The sequence below is a fragment of the Ovis aries genome, chromosome 8, assembly GCF_016772045.2.
Source record: "Ovis aries strain OAR_USU_Benz2616 breed Rambouillet chromosome 8, ARS-UI_Ramb_v3.0, whole genome shotgun sequence".
NCBI lineage: Eukaryota > Metazoa > Chordata > Mammalia > Artiodactyla > Bovidae > Ovis > Ovis aries.
This window is the reverse complement of record NC_056061.1, coordinates 6,254,765-6,266,663: the sequence shown is the minus strand read 5'-3', so window position 1 is coordinate 6,266,663 and position 11,899 is coordinate 6,254,765.

Genomic DNA, 11,899 nt, shown 5'->3' with positions numbered 1-11,899 from the left:
AGTTGCTACTTCCTGTTCAGGCGTCCTGCCTCGTTTGGTAGGTTCCTATGACCCCATGCTTTCTTGTCTATCTGGGACTGCTGGCTACATCCTGATGGTTTCCAGGGGGACCCTAGAGCTCCAGGCTTTATTTTTTATTCCCTGGCCCCAGTCCAGGGGGCTTTATTCTTAGAACTTCCTATTAACTCCTCAGAAAATCTTACTTAAGATCTTCATTAGAGCACATCTAGATAGATTGTATATTGGTTAAAACTGAGCGTTTAATCTACAGGGAACAGATCAGAATCTTTCCTAAAGATCAAATAGCTCCTTCCTTGCCCCAAGGAGAAACCTGGCGTTTTACATTTGTGAAGTTCACTTTGTTTCCACAAGTATTTATCAGATCTCTATTATATGCCAAGAACTGTTCTGTGCCATTCGTCACCAGGGATGCTAAGATGTAAACAGCACAGTCCCTGCCCCAAGAAAATCACATTCACATCCCCTAAAAAGACAATGGAGAAGGTGCCATTAAGTGAAGGTCTGAGGACTCTCTGTGGGAGTTTAAACTGGGAGAGTCTGTTCCAAGGACAATTCAGCAGCATCTAACATTTTAAATACGTGCACCCCTTGACTGAGGAATCTCACATCTATAGAGTGCCACAAATCATCGAATTGGGGTTTAGCCGAGACCTCACTTGAAGTGCACAAATGTTCTTTCTTTAGAGCAGTTTGGTGTAAGTAAATTATCCATAGAGGTGCACACATACATATGCAGAGATGAATATGTACATGACAGGTTTGTTTTTAACAATGGAATGTCAGAAAAGATATGGCCATCTAAGCATTCCATTGAAAAACCACGTTGCATTTTTATGTTCAGACCTGAACAAATATAATCTTCACATGGAATTCCGAAACAACGCAGAGTATGCTTTCATTTATGATCACTAACCTCTGCTACATGTGTGTCTGTGCACACACGAGTGTAAACGCCAGGAGAAAGCTCTCAGTGGATACCCAATGCAAACTATTGATGGGCTCTTCTTCTGGAGACAGGAATGGAATAGAGTCAGGGTGAGGACAGTCTTCTACTCTTTATTAGACAAGTCTCTATTTAAGTTAAATGATTTTTTTTTACTACCTTGGACGTTCACTTAAAATAACTTAAAAGTTGTGTTATGAGAAAAGCACAGGAATTCAAACATGCTGACCTAGGGGAATCACAGTGGATGAAGAGATACATGTAGAGCCAGGTCAAGGGTATCCTAACGTATTTCAGACAAAGAAACAGTGAATAGCGAGCAAGCCGTTCACCCTGCAAGATGGATTTGGATGACAACCAGCTGAGGGCTTGGGTGCCCAGGAAGTCCTGAAGGGCTGAAGAATTAGCCTCTCTGAGAAACTTTACATGATTCTACTCTGATTTAGATCTTTGATGTATCTGCCCATTACTTGCATCATCCAAGGTGTTTGATAAAAACTTGTGAGTCAGGTAAATTAAATCACCACAAATTATTTAATCCATTGTATCATGTGCATCCCTCATTTATTAAATTCCACTAGAACTGTCTCCCCTTCTTGAATAGAAGTCTTTTCAGAACAAGACAGATTTTTTTTTTCCTTTTCTTTTTATATCTGCTGGGCCTATTACTCAAAACAAAATAAGCAATCCAAAATTTTTGTTGAAGACCTGTATATACCAGTGATAACTGAACTCAAGTGTGAGATAAAAATAAACAAATAAATAATGCATAAATACATGAAAAGGGGGTTGTGCTCAAGAGTATACTAAGGTACTTGGCCCCATTCTAAGGGCCGTGGGAAACCACTAGAATTTTTGTGCAGTATTATCAGAGCTGGTTGGAGGATAAATAGTTAAGGAACTCATGAGTTAGTTAAGATAGGAGAGGGTGAACGTATAATATTCCCCAAATCAGATCAGACTTGATTCAGTTGGCAGAAAAAGCATCACAGTGAGAACAAATCGCAGAAACACAATTAACAGGTTTTGATCAGCATTCATATGTGTTCCACCGGGAGCGGTTCTGTGGTTTCTTTAGGGAAGGGTGAGTGAGAGGAGGTGGAGAGGCCCATCAGAAGGGAAACAGCAAGAATAAATGGGTGACTGTTCAGCTCCAGGCAAAGACCACTCCACTCCCTACTTTTCCAGGACAGGATTCAACTCTCCTCTGTGCACAAAGTCAGCTCTGATCTGTCTGCCTACCTGCCCGCCCACATTGGCAGCTGACCAAGGATACCGGTTCCAGAACCCCAAGAAATCATGCAAGACCTTTGTTCATCGATTTTAATATAAGTAAGCGGGAAACACGCGGAGTCTTTGTCATTCTAACAGACGATGCTGAGGCTAGAAAGAGAAATGGAGCCTTTATAAACATAAGTAAAAGCCCAAGTGACTGAAACATAAAGTTCCAAGGCCTCTTGCAACCAAACAAGCCCCTTTCTGCTGTTGCAGCTTCCTCACTGTGCGTGGCACAACAGAAATAAATACAATTGGTGTCAAATAAAATACTTACAGTGTTGACTGAAGAAGACAGGAAAAACTGGAAGCTCTTTATACTAATACATTTTCTGCTGTCAAATTCCAGAGCCAGCATTTGGCAGGAAGCTCTGGGCTTCCCTGGTGGCTCAGACGGTAAAGAATCTGCCTGCAATGCCAGAGACCTGGGTTCCCTCCTTAGGTTGGGAAGATCCCCTGGAGAAGGGAACGGCAACCCACTCCGGTATTCTTGCCTGGAGAATCCCATGGACAGAGGAGCCTGGCGGGCTACAGTCCATGGGGTCACAAAGAGTCAGACACAACTGAAGCACCTAAAGCTTTCAGTTTCCTGTTTCTGGGGCCTAACTGGGCCATTCTCTGAGGGGAAACACAGTGTCCAAGGGAGGAAAGAGAAGAGAGGACAACTTGCTGGGCCTGCTTCTGCCAGAGGCCTTCGACAGAACAGGAAGGTTTCTTTTTAACACAAAGAAATAAACTCCAAGAAAATAAATGTTTTGTTTTTTCAATGCAGGTGACTTTACATGCGTGCTCAGTTGCTGAGTTGTGTCTGACTCTTTGTGACCCCACAGACTCTAGCCTGCCAGGCTCCTCTGTCCATGGGATTCCCCAGGCAAGGATGGGTTGCCATGTCCTCCAGGGGATCTTCCCAACCCAGAGATCTTCTGCGGCCCCTGCAATGGCAGGAGGTTTCTTTACTACTGAGCCACTAAGAAAGTTCCACAGGGGACTTTAAAGGGAGTTGAATTCTTGTCTCATTTCCTCAAAGAATCCAGGTATAAAACAGGAAAGTTTTCTCCATTTGTCGCCTGAAAAGACACATTGCTTGCGCACTGTTGAGCTCAGTGTGGATACGTCTAACTATCACATAAGAGACAGACTTTTCGAGCAGACATTAGAATCTAAATGACTGCTGTTAACTGATGGCCAGACGAGAGCTCCTTCTTTGGGACACGCAGTCCCCCTCCCCACAGTAACTCCAGCGATGGGCACTGCCCAGGCCAGGAGGGGGCTGACCTTAAAGTCAGTTTACCAGGTGGGCTGGACCATAGCTCTACAGCCTCACAGTATGTAGCTGTTACTACATTAACCCTCTGTGACTTTCAACATAGTTTTCTCAGCAAAGCTCTGGTCCTATATCTACCGGGCACAAAAGGGAGGGGAAGGAAAGAAAACACGATGTATTTATTCATTCAACGAAATAGGTGCTGAATAAAGGGTGAAATCTGGGGACAAAGATGCCAAGCAAAATGACATGCTTAAAAGGATCTCACTGGGGTCCTTTATGTACGACTCCTTGTAATGTGATAAATTTAGAGGAGAAATAGCAGCCTGCCAGCCTCCACAGGGCGGGATTCTGCTTCGATAACCATTCAGAAGACATAGCAGGTCTGAGACTGTGGTCCTGAGAAAGGCATGCTTGCAAGATTGGCTCTTGGCTGACATCTGCAATTTTGAAATTGGGGAACGTTTCCATCACTTCCTAACTGATAAGGGTGGTTTAATGTGGCTAAACTGTATATACAATGTCATTTATGGTAAACATCTGTTTTCTTTCTGGGAGTCTGGAATTCGGGGATGTGCAAGGCAAAGTGTGCCTACATGATCAGTGTCCAATAAAAACACTAGCACTGAGTCTCACAAGCTTCTTGTTTTTACATCTTGTTGCTGGAGTAATTAACCATGTCCTGTGCATCTCCGTTGGGAGAGGACTCTTAGAAGCTTGTGTCTGGTTTCCTCCAGCTTTTGCCCCATGCCTCCTTTCCCTTTGCTTATTTTGCTTTGGAGGGCTTCCCAGGTGGCTCGGTGGTAAAGAATCCGCCTGCTGATGCAGGAGACACAGAAGCTGTGGGTTCCATCCCTGGGTTGGAAGATCCCCTGGAGGAAGGCATGGCAACCCACTCCAGTATTCTTGCCTGGGAAATCTCATGGACAAAGCCTTGCAGGCTACAGTCCATGGGGTCAAAAAGAGTTGGACACGACTGAGTGACTGAGTACATATTTTGCTTTGGATCCTTCCACTGTTATGAATCACAGCCACGAGACAACTATAGGCTGAGTTCTGAGTTATTCTAGCCACTCACCAAACCTGGAAGTGGTCTTTGGGGACCACCATGCTCCATCATTACTGTACCTTGGACTTAACAATCAAGCCTCTCATACAAGTTCTTATTTAATTCACTTTCAGGGGCTCATTCGATGGGACTTTCCAGACGAGCAGAGAAAAGATAATGAAGGGGAAAATACAATTTATCCAGATCCCATTGACTCTACTGGAATTTAGCATAGGAGGTTTTCATTATCTTTGTATTGCATTTAGCATTAGTTACTACTAAAATTAGAGTTTGAGGTGTGCTTTTTAGTGTCATATTTTGTTTCTTATATTCTGGAGGTGATAAGTTCATAAACCTTCAAAATTATTATGAAAATTTGTTTTATTCCCAGTGCTGAGTCCTCCATTATTCCGTAAATAAGGATTTGGAAAATGATAGTGCAAAATAATCCAGCTTGCTAAATTGATCACTCGAGTCCTTTCAGAGTTACTGTCCTTCATTTTAAAAGAACTTTGATTTGTCAGTCTTTTTAACAACAAAGGCATCTATAATGCAATTATATGCTTCTTCTAGAAATTGAATATATAAGCATGCACACATGTATGCATATATATCCATGGGTACAAAGGGCAAAACTCTTTGTTTTTTTTCTTTCTTTCTTTCTTTTCTGTAGCTTGCAGATGCATTGTTCTTTCCAACATCTTGGTTGGACTAAGTCTATGAATTCAAATATAAACCCTTTCAGTAGGCCCTGAAAGTTTCTGAGAAGGTAGCAAATAAATATAGATCCTTGTTTGTACTTGTTATCTTCAGAGTTCCAAATACCTTTTTTTTTTTTTTCCTTTTTAAAGCATACAATGTATTTATTTAATTAGGCCACACTTCTTGGCATACAGGATCTTAGTTCCCTGAGGAGGGATAGAACCCATTGCCCCCTGCACTGGAGGTGAAGAGCTCTAACCACTGGATTGCCAGGGAATTCCCCCTCTAAACACTTTTGATGGCTCTTTTGAGGCAATCAACATGGCAGATTCTAGCGATCTGCATGTGTGTGTGTGTGTGTGCGCATGCTCAATCATGTTCTGTAATCCCACGGGGTGTAAGCCATCAGGCTCCTCTGTCCCTGGGATTCTCCAGGCAAGAATACTGGAGTGGGTTGCCATTTCCTCCTCCAGGGGATCTTCCCAACCCAGGGATTGAATTTGCATCTCCCTCAAACTAAGTATTTCCTCCTCCTTCTTTGCTAACAGAAACTTGATCTTGGGATGGTGGCAGTGTATCAAGCTCCAGGAGTGACTCACAGTTGGTCTCAGGTAATCAAGGCAACCTGTTTCTCTTCTCCAGAGGCTGGTCTAGGGATATTCATGTGACCCAGTTCTGGCTGATAAACCATAAAAGTCAGTCTGATGGGAGCTTCTGGGGAAGATTTTCTTTTCCTTCCCCATGGAGGGAGAGAGTCATGTGAAGAAAAAGCTCTTGCTTCCTTTCTACCTTTTCTGTTTTAGACACAATTAGATAAGGATTTGATTTCTGGAGGTGGAACATCTATCTTGTGACCATGAGGTTACAGATGTAAGCATGAAAGCTAACACGTGCCTGGGCCTTGGATAACTGTTGAACCACCAAACTAATTGCAGGGCTGCCCTTCCCTGGATTTCTTTTCATGTTAAGAGTAAATGTTCCTGGGCTTCCCTGGTGATCCAGAAGTTTAGAATCTGTCTGCCAGTGCAGGGGACATGGGTTCAGTCCTTGGTCCAGGAAGATTCTACATGCTCCAGGCAACTAAGACCAGGCGCCACAACTACTGAACCCACACTCCACACAAGCAAAGCCACGGCAATGAGAAACCCATGCACTGGCAGCTAGACAGTGGCCCCCACTCACCGCAACTAGAGAAAGCCCACATGCAGTACCAAAGACCCACTGCAGCCAAAAACAAATAAAAATTTAAAAAAAAAAAAAGAATAAATGTTCTTATCTTTTAACCTGTAAGATTTTCTCTTACTTGTAGATGAACGTATCTTGATAAAATCAGTAATGCAGTGAGACTCAATTCATAAGTATAGGGGGTACTATGGTAATCTGCTCATACCTACTCTTTACACCCTAAGTGTTCATTCTCTAGCTGCTGGGAACATGGGCTGCTGATGGCTCACAGCTGTGATGGAGCATTGCCTCACCAAGGCTACAGCCCCAACTGAGGGAGCTGATGTGGAGATATAATGACCTAGCCCTCTTCTCTCAATCTGAGATAATTCTGAGGGATAATCTGCAGGAGAAAGGCTGAACCATGGCATTGTGGTGACCTCGCACATTCCACATACTGATCTTCTTTGACTTACAATGTGACTTGCTCTTGTTTACTTGCTAAGTTGTGTACAACTCTTTGCAGCCCCATGGACTGCAGCACGCCAGGCTCCTCTGTCCTCCACTATCTCCTGGAGTTTGCTCAAACTCATGTCTATTGATGAGTCATGTCTGGCGATGTCACCCAACCATCTCATCCTCTGTCATCCCCTTCTCCTCCTGCCTTCAGTATTTCCCAGCATCAGGGACTTTTCCAAACACTTGGCTCTTTGCATCAGATAGCCAAAGTATTGGAGCTTCAGCATCAGTCCTTCCAATGAATATTCATGGTTGATTTTACTTAGGATTGACTGGTTTGGTCTTCTTGCTGTCCAAGGGACTCTCAAGAGTCTTCTCCAGCACCACAGTTGGAAAGCATCAAATCTTCGGTGCATACATCCTGATAAGCCATCACTGAAAATATCTTAGATTGAAAATGCATTTACTATACCAAATCTAGCTAACATCCTAGCTTAGCCTCGGCCACCTTAAATGTGCTCAGAACACTTGTGTTAGCCTAGAGTTGGGCAAGATCATCTAACACAAAGCCTATTCTATGAAAAAGTGTTGAGTATCTTATGTAATGTACTGAATACTGTACTGAAAGTGAAAAACAGAAAGAACAGTTGTCGGCGTGTTGGTTATTTACCCTCCTGATGGTGCGGATGACTGGGAGCCGCATCTCATTGCTCCCTCGCAGCATCATGGGCAATCATCTTACTATCCCAAGATCAAAATTCAAAATTTGAAGTATGGTTTCTACTGAATGTGTATTGATTTCCCACCATTGTAAAGCTGAAAAATTCTAAGTTGAATCATCGTAAGTTGGGGATGGTCTGTAGTTAACATTTAAACTGCAAGATTCCCTGGTGGCTCAGATGGTAAGCAATCTGCCTACAATGCAGGAGACCTGGGTTTGATCCCTGCATTGGGAAGATCCCCTTGAAAAGGGAATGGCTACCCACTCCAGTGTTCTTGCCTGGAGATTTCCATGGGCAGAGGAAGCTGGTGGTCTATAGTCCATGAGGTCACAAAGAGTCGGACATGACTGAGCAACTAACACTTTATCCAAGTCTTGGAGAAATGCCCAGTCATCCTCCCAGAACTCCAGAGACTCGGAGGGCTCTAAGTGGCTCTATGAGGCTGTCTCCTACTTGTCTCCCCATCTCCTCAGGAGACTGCCACAAGTTAGTTGCTTATTGCCTCTTAGGTTCTGATGAGATCTGGGGCTTTCTGACCCCTTCCCCCTCACAGGGAGCTGCAGACACACAACCGCTGTGCTGCAGGCTTACCCTGGCTCCTCAACAACTGTGTGTCCCACAGCTCATTTGTCACTCATCTGGGTCCTTTCATGCCAGCATTGTCCTTTTAGGTATGCAGGAGGTAGACCATGAGGAATGGCACCTTTGACTTTCTCTTCCTTTTGCTATCTAGATAAGCAGTAAATTGTCTAAATCTGGCAGAATCACTCAGCTTTGATCTTTGGCCTTGTTTTATATATATGTACTTGGCACCCATCACAGTTTCTAAGATTTCTACAGGATTCACTGAGCCTCAGTTGCAACTGCATTGTAGGTCAACTTTTCTCTATGCCCAAAGTCTCTGTCCTCATTTCCCTACATGTGTATCTCCCAAGACATTTCCCAACAAGCCTGCATGCAACTCTGACTTAGCATCTGTTTCCAAGCCTAAGACAATGGGTTGTAGCAGTGGTCCCAGCAAGCAGGGTCTCAAATGAGATTTTGGAGATGGATTGTTCACCCACCAGCTGGCAAACAAGACCTCATCGCTAATGGTATATAGAATCCCTGAGATGCTTTAGGGGTGCAGTTATTAAAATTTTCATCAAAGGTAAACTGGGAAGGGTAATGGGTACTAATCAGAAGGTATATACTAGATGGAGCAATACCTCTTGCTGCTCAAGATGTATGGAGGAAATGGCAACTAATAGATGGCTAATTGGTGGCTGTTTCCAAGAGCCACTGATTTGTCAGAGTTAATGACAGGCTCAACAAGATTAAGCACCAATTCAAGGCACATTATGAAAGCTGCAGGCCTCATATTTAATAAACCCTAATTTCCTACAGCCAGAGGGCAGACATAGAGGAGAACCAAACCAAGGACTCAACTGAAAGTTTAGAAAAGTTTCAGAGAAAGTTGAATTCTTAGCTCCAGAAAATGGTCTATACCAAGACCAGTGCTCTCATAGGCAAGGACTGAGACTCTTGAGATCTCCCCAGATCTGTGTAAATGAACTTGATAACCTTGAAATTCCAGGTACCCCTGAATCCACTGGGGCTACAGAAGTGACCCAGTTCCCCTTTTTGGATGATAATTACCCCACTGTGAGAAATATACCTTACAAAGACTTGAGGGCCTGTCATAGTAGGAAAGTTTTATGGGTATAGTGGTATGAATCATATCAGAATATCTCCTCTAAAGTAAAGATTAATTCTTATTTATTTTTATTCCCACTAGGAAAGAAGCACAACTCTTGCTAGGCCTCAATAGCTGCTGGAGGCAATATATTCAGTAGTTGGGAATAAAGACCTTGATTTATTTACTAAGCAATGTTGAAGGGTACTGGCTCTGAGCAGGAACCAGTGCAAGCCCTGTTGCTTGGGCCGTGAGAACTGGCAGAATCTAAAGTACCAGAAACGTCTGTGGTAGGAAAAGATACTATGCAGAGTCTACAATAAGTCATAACAGGAACTCAGGTCCTGCTGAGTCATAGGTTGGGCAGGTTAAGTGGCAATTTGCTGTTGACTGACAGAAATACATTTGAGATTGGGTACTGGTAGGGCCACAGGATCCACACACAGAAGGGTCTAGGACCCACCACTTTTCACAGTGGCCTGGAACTTCTTACATCTATAGGAGGAATTTTGAAAAAATACTTGAGTGTGAATAACCAAAGCAATCATGAGAAAGAACAAGGCTGGAAGCATTACACTCCCTGATTTCAAACTGTATTACAAAGCTATAGGAATCAAAACAGTATGGTATCGGCATAAAAGCAGACACACAGATCAGATCAACAGAACAGAATAGGGAGTCCTGAAATAAACCAATGCATACATGGTCAATTAATTTACAACAAAGTAGGCAAGAATCCAATACTTTTGTCACCTAATGCAAAGAGCCAGCTCATTGGAAAAGACCCTGATGCTGGGAAAGACTGAAGGCAAAAGGAGAAGAGGGCAGTGGAGGATGAGATGGTTGGATAGCATCATCAACTCGATGGACATGAATCTGAGCAAACTCCTGGAGACAGTGGAGAACAGAGGAGTCTGGCATACTACAATCCCTGGGGTTGCAAAAAGTTGGACATGACTTAGTGACTGAACAACAAGAGATGCCAAGAATATACAATGGGGAAAAGATAGTTTCTTCAATAAATGGTATCAGGAAAGCTGGAGAGCTACATACAAAAGAATGAAATTGGACTCGTCTGTTACACCATACACAAAAATTAAAGATTAAAGATATGAATGTAACATCTGAAATCATAAAACTCCTAGAAGAAACATAGGTGATAAGTTCCTTGACATTAGTCTTGGTGATAATTTTTTGGATTGTACACCAAAAGCAAAGGAAACAAAAGCAAAAATAAATAAGGAGGTTACATCACATGAAAAGCTTCTACAAAGTGAAGGAAACCATTAACAAAATGAAAAAGCAATGTACAGAATGGGAGAAAATATTTGCAAATCATGTATCTGATAAGAGGATAATACCCAAGATATATAAAGAACATAAAACTCAACAGCAAAACCCCAAACAATTCAATTAAAAAATGGTAGAGGATCTGAGTAGACAATTTTCCAAAGAAAAGATTTTTCCAAAGGCTGCTGACAGTTATACGAAAAGATGCTCAACACCATTAATCAAGGAAATGCAAATGAAAACCACAATATCACCCCACATCTGTTAAAATGGCTATCATCAAAAAGACAGGAAATAACAAACGCTGATGAGGATGTGGAGAAAAGGGAACCCTGCTGCACTATCGGTGGGGATGTGCAGCCACTATGGCAAACAATATGGAGGTTCCTCAAAAAATTAAAGAAGAACCTCCGCATGAGTCAGCAATTCTACTTCTGGGAATTTATTTGAAGAAAACAAAAACACTAATTCAAAAATATAAATGTGCAGCTCCATGTTCATTGCTGCACATATTTATAATAACCTTATAATAACCATTATTATAATAGCCAAGATATGGAAGCATCCTAAATGTCCATCAGCATCTAATGGATAAAGAAAATGTGCCATACGTAAACAATGGAATATTATTCAGCCATAAAAAGAAAGAAATCAAAAAAAAGAAAAAGAAATCTTACCATTTGTGGCAACATGGACATGTCTAGAGGGAAATATGCTAAGTGAAATAAAGAAAAAGATAAGAGAAAGACAAGAACCATGATCTCACTTATATGTGGAATCTGAAAAAAAAAAAAACTGTGCTTAAAAACACAGAGAACAGATTGGTATTGCCAGAACCGGGGCATGAGAGGTAGGGGGAAAGGTGAAGGGAGTCAAGAGGTACAGGCTTCCAGTTATAATATGAGCAAGTCATTAGGATGTAATGTACAGCATGGTGACTATAATCAATAATACTGGATTGCATATCTGAAAGTTGCTAAGAGAGTAGATCTTAAAAGTTCTCATCACACACACACAGTTTTTGTACCTATGTATGGTAATGAATGTTAACTAAACTTATCATGATCATTTTGCAATATATACAAATATGGAATCATTATACTATTCACCTGAGACTAATACGTTACATGTCAATTACACCTCAAAAACATTTTTCAAGATGGAAGTATATGGGACTTCCCTGGTGGTTCAGTGGGTAAGACTCCGAACTCCCAAAGCAGGGGCCCCAGGATTGATCCTTGGTTGGGAAACTAGATTCTGCACGCTGCAACTAAAGCTCCTGCAGGCTGCAAGTATGAGTTCACATTATGCAACTAGGAAGTCCACATGCCACAGC